At 42.0% G+C, this 9,318-nt stretch overlaps 1 long non-coding RNA gene across 1 annotated transcript in view; it reads left to right on the top strand.

Moving 5' to 3' along the window:
• LOC110016549 (uncharacterized) overlaps window positions 1-9,318 on the top strand; it is a 57,912-nt gene that overhangs the window by 1,405 nt on the left and 47,189 nt on the right. The window lies entirely within an intron of this gene.

Below are 9,318 nucleotides of genomic sequence, written 5' to 3'. Positions count from 1 at the left end.
GCAACAGGAGTGTGAAGACCTGAGTTCAGGACTGATGTGGTCCTACTTCCTGGTTCTGGATGGCAGCATCAGCTCATCAGTCCAGCTACGTTTCAGGAATTGAACCTGTTGGAGATGAAGCATAGTTAAGTCTTTCTAGTTCTGGTTTAGACTGTTTCTCTTTAATTTTGACAATGCTTTTATCCCATTATAGTGCTAATGATGGTATAGATGTGAAGGTTAAAGTTCAAGTCAATAATTAACACCCAGATTTCTCTTGACCAAAGATGATTCAGTCTAATATAAGCAAAAGTAGTCGACTAATTTTTGTTCCCGCTCTGTTTCTCTTAACTTTTGAGGGTAATGCTTATCTTCATCCTCTGTAAAATATCTGCAGCTGGTTTTAATGTACGCTAGATTTCATGTAGAAACCATTCAGATGTGAGATCAATTTTCCCTTAGCCCATGACCGTCAAAGTGGAAGCTACAATTTTCTAAATGTTTTTTCTGTTAAATGCAGTTTTCTTCTATTTGGAAGTTGAAGGCATCAAAGTCTTCTTCTGTTTCCTCGCTGGATCTTTTCTGCTAAAAGAAACTTTCCAAATATGTTTGTTTCTTGTTGACTTTGGTAGCTTGAAGGTTTCAATTTAACGGCTGGTGCAGCCGCCCCAAGGATCTCGGAAACGTGACTGAGCGACTTAACATGTGTCAAGAATGAGTTGGATGTGGTGGTTACCAGTAGTTTTTCAAAATAAAACCTCCTTCCAAGTCAGATTAGAAAACAAAATGGAAAAAATGTAGGTTTTGTTTTTCCTCCCATCTGCGGCCGAATACCAAACGTCCCATGTACAGTACGGTTCTGCAACCAGGGGTCTGGGGACCACTGGTCTATACTATAGTATCCTTGCTATACTTATACTCAAGTGTACTTCATAAAATAAACTTATTGCTAAGGGTGGTTGAAAAAAAGTCACTATATTCCAATTAACTAGTCAAACGAATAACGCACCAGAAAAGATGTCTCTTTGAAAGAACTCATTAATATTCATTTTATGTTGATGTGGTCACTGATACGCCTCCTCTGGTGTCAAAGGACAATTATGGCCAGGTGTACTTGCGAGACGGTAATCTGTGATCTAGATCAGTGATTGAGGCTCCACACACACAACGCCCTGTCAACGGTGATTTGTGCCAGACCAATTACACAGGTCATTCAGTGGGTCACGGCCACGGAACCCAGTTGGGAACTTTGGCATTGCACGGTGAACGGCGAATCAATCAGTAACAACGCAACGTTTCGCCACCACCCTTTACAGCTCTTTATGAGGGTACCGTGCCTCTCAGATGTATGCCTTCACACCTGATAAGCAGAGAGCGCTCACATTTTGTCTCAGGTTTTTCTGTGAAACTATGCAATAAAGACAGTTGTTTTCAGTGAAGCCACAAAAGATCTTCAGATGCATTCGAGATATGAGCCAGAAGCTCAACGCGGATCCAAATCAGTCTTTGTTTCTTCTCTGCTGTAAAATCATTATTCTTCACTTTCAAAGGGGAAATCGGATTGTTTCCTCCATCTTAAATCAGTGCAGTCGATTTTGAAATGTCACATTTCCTGTGGTTGAACTTCAAGACGAAGGATGCCCCCCCCCCCCAGTCTCTGAGCTGATAGACATCTCAGGTTACAGGCCTCGTTGAAATGCAGCCTTTGGGTAATTAGGGTTAATAAGAGTCGTTTTTAACCTTTTGCAAGGTTTCTCTTTTTTTTGTTGCCCTTTCACTCTCTTTCCTTGAGTCTAGACACGGTAGACAGTTTACTGTTTGTGTGTGTGTGTGTGTGTGGGGGGGTCTAGATCCTGTTTGCTGCCTTCAAGAGCTGCCCAGAGGTTAGACTTCTGTCTGAATGGGAGAGAAATTTTCAGGATTTTTTTTAAACAATCCATCCAGGGTTTGCAGATGAACTCAAAAATCTTTCCTTCATATTTTTTGGTGTCCTTTTTGGAAAACTTCGACCTCTTCCTCTTCACCACGTCTCCTCCCATCGATCATGTAGCTGATAGCTATCTGACGATAATGTTCGCCGCTCCCTCTGGGCATTTAGTCTGCGTGGTTTCTCCTCTGAGGCCTTGGCGCTAATCTCCTGCAGCCTTAATGTGATTATGGTAATGATCACACAAATGACCCCTGGGCCTTTGAGGGGGGGGGGGGCATGCATGCATCGTGATGCTTCCACCACACAGTCAATGTGCCACCAGAGGAAACTACCCCTCTCCACCAGTCCTGCTGGGGCTTTTCCCGTCCCTACGTCCCTCTGAGTTTGAGAAACAACCAGTCAAACCGCAAAAAAGCTGAATAGCCACGAGAAAGATGGCTATCTCTTTTCTTGTCTGCCAATCACTGCCGTATTCCAATCCAATTACCTTAGTCTTTTGCGACCCCTCCTATCACAGTACAGGGCATTGAGGCCTGCTGGAATTCAGACTCCTGACATGAATGAGGTGGATTAGCGGCCCAAAGCGCTCCCTCCTCCCCCACGTTGACCAAAAACCATTTTCTTAAGACGTGCATCAGAGTTTCATTTAGATTCATCCAGATTCCAGGAACAGGATCTGTTCCTGTTTCTAGAATTGGTGAAAGTGATGTTTGGGATGATTCAGCAGCTTAACAGCAGACGGTCAACAGAGAAAGCCCTGTGTGACGGCGTTCTGCATCATTCCAGGAGGAAGTGACACGTTCGTCGGAGGTAAACCCTCATTAAAGCTCTGCAGGTCACCTGACCGCTATCCGGCACAGCTACCTGCGTGTTCTAACCTCCAATGGAGGTTTGTTGACAGTAACGACAAAGATAGAAATCCCTCAACTCCGACTCGTACGTTTTTATTGTGTCAAAGCTTCTTTTCATTTTGTTTGCTTTTCTGACCTTTTTAGCTGCTTTATTTACATATTTAATCAGAACAGAATCTGCATTTTTACCCAACACTTTCTTATTCAGGCAAAAATCCAGAACTTTGGGATTTTTAGCATTGGACAATATCCAAATAACTGAAAGCAAGTTTTACACTCTGTTTTCTTTTTCTACTTTATTTTTTGTATCTGTAACCAAACTCTGTTGCTTCATTAAAGCACTTCAATTAAAAAAACGAAATTGACATTTAATTTGATTTTTGGGAACAAAAGAAGCGTACAAACCTGCTCGGCTCCCTGTAAAATTGTAATGGCTACCTAACCTTAATAACTGGTTTAGCTGCCTTCCATAGCAACAACAGCAACCACGCTTTAGGGAGAGCTGCCAATGAGGATTTACATCCTCGTGGAGGATTTTGGTTCACAGTGGCGCTGAGTTTTGATCTTCCCAGCGATTTTGGCAACCGTTCCAGAGCTTTAAGCGGGGAGGGCAATGCTTTGTTGACCTCCATCAGGTCCTCTGAGGATCTTCTTCATTTCACCACAGAGTCCTACAATAAAGAAGCGGGAACAAAACTCTCCTTAAGCTTCCTCTTAAGCTCAAGGACAGAGGGGTCCTTGTTTGGGGCCCTTCAGAATTTCTGCTTTTAGATAATCATGTGGTTCTGTTTACTTCATCAAGCGTTGACCTCCAACTGGAATATGACTTAGCAGAAGGTACTGAATTGATGGACGGTTCGGGATAAAAGTTCCTTCGAAAAGTTTTACGATTTCACTCGTTCCCACCACACCCCAGACTTCCTGTCTAGCCCCAACAAGATGATCCATCTATTATGTAAAGGAAAACAGGTCTAATGAGTAACAGCAGCGGCAGGAGAATAAACACACATTCTGCTTAAGGACGTGATGTGATGTCAGAGTCAAGAAATTTCATTTTTTTTCTTTTTCTTTTAGGGAAAGTAGCTTATAAAGTTTTATTTCGACCTTGGAGAACCCAAGACCGAATTTCCTCTGGGCTTTTTATGTTAATTTGACAATGTGATTGTTTGTTTGGGGTATTATCAATTATCAGTGGTCAAAATAAATAAATAAATGGAAAAAACAATAAATAAATAAAAACAAGAACTTAAAAGTTGTAGCTATTTTTTTTAATCAAGCATGTAGTCGTAGAGTTAGAGTTTCTCCCTTTTTTTTCTGGAATCCGTATTTTTTTTTTTTTTAGGAGTTTATCTTTCCCACGAAGCAGGCTCTAAAGGCAGGGATACCCAGTTTAGTTTAGTTTAGTTTAGTCTGTTTAGTTAGTTTAGTCATTACCTGTTGCATTATATGACATCATGTTCTTTTATGATTCATGTTTATTACACAACTACCGGTTTGAAGCCCGTTGAGATGACTGTTGTTGTAATAGTGGGCTGTATAAACAAAATGGAATGGAATTGAATCAGTTTAAATCTTTGTTTAACCGACACTAAAGAAACAAATTTGAGATTTCTTTTCTGACAGAAACTACAGAATTTTCTGAAAACTTTCTGAAAATTTCAACAGCAGTTCCCGACACCATTGCACTTAAAAAGTTTTGTTTTCACAGATTTTTAAATAAAAGTTTGGTACATTTTTTTCATCAAAAATAAATAAATAATAAAAAAAACAATCAAAATGAAAACGTGTTGCTTTAAACTTAAAGAAAACCTTTTTTTTTTCTATCAAAAGGGAACAAAACTGTGAACAGATTAGAGACTGTTCCATGGCCAAGCCTTGAAATGACTGTGGGATAATTATGAGCTTTAATCTGTTGAGAGTGAGATTATCAGAATAGAACACAGGAAGAAGATGAAAGAAAAGTGGCAAAACTAATCCCAACAAGCTCTGAGAAACACTTGAGTTGTTTACTAAAGACGGATGTTTTGTCTCGTTTCTGTTTAGTAAAAGAAAATGTTTTTGCTGCTTCTAAAAGATTTTTGACTCTTCTGGAAACACAGCTCTTATGAAACGGCCTGTTTTCTTTTGTTAACAGGATTTGCTCTAAATACTCCTGTTCAGACAGTTTTACTCCAAAATGGGAGCTCCTTTACCTTTATCAGGTCTATTTCTTTGCTTTCTGCCACCAAATGCAATGAAGTGGTGATTTTGGCATGCATGCAGTCTTATTAAAGATGAACATCCTGATGTGTGCCGCAGTGTTTGGTGACGGAGAAGCCAGAAATGTACCAGCTCAGACAGATACTGTTTGGTGAATCCCAGAGACAAATGTGTGAAGTGAGAAAATCCGTCTGGTTGAGAGATTGTGTTTCAGTTAAAGGGGGAATTCTCTCTGTGGTTTAATGCTTTTCCATTCAAAACTATCTCAGTGTTTACACGGTGTGTTTATGGGATCTGCTTTAGGAAACGTGTTGCAGATGGTTATCAGCGTCCAGCACTTGCACAAATGTTATTTTCCACTCCTAAAGACATCCACTTTGCTTTTTATCAACATTTATTTCAAAGGCTGCGCTTTGAGCTGATGGCGTTTTGAGTGTATGTGCGGTGAGCACCTCCAGTGCGGTCGGAGCGGTACAGAGTCCAGATGCTCCGCTGAGGTTGAGCGAAATCAGATTTCGCCGTCGAGTTTGGTTGAGAGCTGGGGATTGGATTTTCATTGGTTCACACTGCGCTTAATTTGCTGTGGTAATCCTGTGGGCGTCCCTCTGGTGATTGTTTATTCCAGCTTCTTTTTTTGTCGTTCAGATGGTGGTTTTCTGCCAGGTTAACCCTTGTGCTATCCTAGGCACTTTACCATTGGGAGTTGGGTCATCTAGACCCACTAGACAGTGCTCTGAACCTTTTTTCTTCAATGATTTGTGATCTTCACTGGTGTCCATGGATTACATGAAATCTTTCCACCTTTATCCACCTTTGTCATGGTAGGGAGAACACGTCAATGTAAGGGTGGGGTCATCTAAGATGGCACAAGGGTTAAGAACTGGTGAATGGATCATCAGTCTGCGTGTCCTTTAACATCCCTAATAGTCAGAAGTGTTGGATCTCCGAGTGGAGGTGGGAAGATTCCTCCGATGGCCTTCTCTCCAGCGTTTTCACCTCAGCAGAGCTGAGCCGACCCCGTCGTCATGCGAGGACGCCGTTTGGGTTTGTCAAAGCGGAGTTCCTGCGCTGTGGAGTCATATGGATGTGATTACATTTGACCCCGCCGCAGGAGGAGGGGGGCTGGTCTGAGCGGGCCAGGACACTGGGAGGGTTTTTGCAGCTTCAGGTGGGAGGATGCAAACGGTTCAGGAAAGGAAGATTTGACCCATTACACATCCATTCAAGGTGGTCTCCCCCAAGTTAGATGGGACTGTGATGCCTTCAGGATCACTGGGTTAGAACAGTGCTCTCTCCAAACAGGATATTGGTCCTGACTTGAGCTCAGAGCAACTAATTACCTGAACTTCCTATCTGGAGGAGGTGACTGATAAAGCCCTTCCTCTCTTTTGTCCACGGTGTTGTCAGGCCTTTGGGTTATGAGAGCGACTGTCACTGAGGAAAATGCTTATTTTCACCCCAAAACTGGCGAAACAATGTGCAGAGCTGCAGAGGGGAACATAAGACCCATTAAAAAGACACGCGGTGCCCGTCTTGAGGGAAAATATTGACGCTGGCAGCCTGTTGAGGTCCCCAGCAACATGACGTAGCGGTTTTTCCGTGACACATTTGATGATTGCTTCCAAATGGGGCTGTCAGATTCGATCTACTTGACTCAAGCGTTTCACTTTGCTCCAAGTAAACAAAATCCACACAATGTGTGAGCGCACACCGGCAATCGCTCTTGAGATGGAGCAGGCGTTCTCGGGCTGATAGGTGTTTTTATGTTCAATCGTCTCAGCTGGGAGGGAAACAGCTTGGACCCATTTTTGCGTTTGTACACTAAAAGTCGCTCAAAAAACCGAGTCCACCGGCCGCCGTGGAGCTGACATATATGCAACCAGAAGAGATTTGACTCCACCTGGAGAGTGTTTACCTTTCACCTTTCCTCACTACAATCCATCAGAACATACTAAGAAAGAGCCCTGTTAATGTTTTATGACATTTTGCTTTTTTTGCAGCATTAAATCCTCGACTGAGACGTGGAGCCGACACAAAGCGAGGAAATACACTCAGATTTGGCTCTAGTGTCAACCAACAAGTTTGGCGGTTTCTTCACAGACGTGGGCACAGAAATATGTGGGAAAAGCTCCTTTTCAAGCTAAAAAAATCCTGGACAGGTCCACTTCAGTGGAGCATATCAGCCATCTGTTAATGTTAAACTAATGAGCCATTCTTCTTGTAAATGTGTTGCCAGTTTAAAATGCTTCTCACTTGGTAAATTACAATGCAACCGATTCACGGTGCTCTGCTTTAATAAGTAACTCATCTGAATCATCTTTAGTTAATTTAACATTTTAAAAAACTCTTGGGAAGCCTTTTATTTTTTAATCTGATCCTCTTTCTGGTCTTAAGTTTGGATTTTTATTATTATCTTGGCTTCGAGGCACCAAAACAAGTGTTTTTGCTGGCTCTGACTCTGCAGGACACGCCTCACACCTCCCATGCGGGACAGGTCGTGTTTTCAGTCAGGAACCGTCATGAGAAGCTCACTAGATCCCAGAAATAAATCCTTCTGCTGCTGCTGAAACAGACTGAGGGCGGGAGACAAAAACCGCGTCCATCGTTTCATCACAGTCATGCATACACTTGTTTGCAGAGCTTGAAGCTTTAAAATGTGTCACGGAAAAGCATTTCTACAGACGCTGCAATAAAAACAGCCAAGGAGTATATGCATGTGCTCCAAGTTCACAACCTCCTAATCCAAACACAAAAACGTTTTACGTCCTTTGCGTATCACAATAGACTTTTAGAAATATTTCAAAATATATCTTTGAAGAAGAAAATGTAATTGATCATCCATAACATGTAAACATTCAGTCCTTTAAGAACCTCCTCATATACCTTATATATATCACTGCAGCATTGGTTTCATGCTGTTGAATCTAAGCACCTGTTCTCCATCTTTGTGCCCTCCTGCGGAGGTGAAACAGAGACCCAAATATGACATCGTTGCAGTAGGCGTTGTTTTCCACAGCAGGGCGGATGAAAGGGGAGGGATTTGTTGGATGCTAGACTTCCTTAGAGACCCACTCTGATGAAAAGGGTGTTTTTTTTTCTGATGATGGAGGACATATGTAATGAAAATTAAGCTCACAATTTCGTTTCTTCAAAGATCGTATTTGGGACGTAGGAAATTTCCTGGGCGACCTGCTCCATTCTGATCAATCTTTGTTTCCCTTCTCTGAGCTGACATCTGGATCAGAACTTTACATGTGGATTGCCCAGATATTGTAATGTTAGGTTGGGGGTGTGACGGGCTGTAGCGTAGAGAGAGAGCAAACTTCCTATGCCGCTCTGCAGAAACTATGTCCTGAAAAACGACTCCACTTTTTTATTTGGGCCAGATGTGGCATAATCATAATCGAAAGTGAGAAGGAAGTGTAACGGAAGTACTCATGCATTCTTTGGTTGAAGATCTGCATCTTGTCCATTGGATGGTTTGATGCTCCTCCCACTGTTCTGTAATGCTTCATTGTCTTGGTCTCCCATCATCCCTTTAGATGAGCTGACAGTCACTCCAGAAATACTAAATGCAAACACACCAATGCACACATTTTCTGTAGTTTTCCAAAAGCAGAAAACGAAACACTTTAAATACCACCAGAGACACAAAGTCTACAAGGAAACCTGTTTCTTTTTATTTCTGACTGAAAGACAGAAGAGGGATTTAACAAATAAGAAATGTTTCGTATTCAGTTCAGGCTAAATAGCTCAATGATTTTTTTGTTGTTGACCTACTTTCGGAATATTTTGTTAAGAATTTCTTAGAAAAAAACCTTTTTATGTGTTTTTTATTCACACAAAGACGTTTGACATTAAGCAACACTCGATGATAAAGAAGTTAAATTTCAATAAGACTCCACAGAGTAATGTTTTTATGGTCATGTCCTTTTTCATGACTTTCAGGATGCTTTGAAGCAGTTGTAAAACTGTCTGTGTGAGCAAAACTTTCCATGGGTTGTGGGCGTCATGTGTGGGCGTCATGCAGGAGACAACACAACACGCTGGGACTGCAGTTGCAGTCGTACGGTCAGCGAATCTAGATGCAGGCTGTTGTGATCCAAGGATCCCAAATTCTCTTTTCTTTCCAGGTTCTGTAAAAAGTGCAGCAGAACTTTCCTCCCCTTCATCACAGGAGCAGGACCTCCAAGACTCTTTAGGCTCACAATAACCTCAGATTGTTCCAGAAGTCAAAGGTGGAATAAAGGGGGCTCGTGTGCAGGTATGAATGAAATTATTGGTCAAAAATGAGGAAAGAGCAGTGTCAGTTTATGTATGACGGCTGTGGAGAGGAATTCTCTGTACGGTTGGACTCTC

The sequence above is a fragment of the Oryzias latipes genome, chromosome 15 (genome assembly GCF_053564925.1).
Source record: "Oryzias latipes strain Hd-rR chromosome 15, Olatipes_Hd-rR_3.1".
Taxonomy (NCBI): Eukaryota; Metazoa; Chordata; class Actinopteri; order Beloniformes; family Adrianichthyidae; genus Oryzias; species Oryzias latipes.
This window is presented reverse-complemented; position numbering and strand designations above follow the sequence as displayed.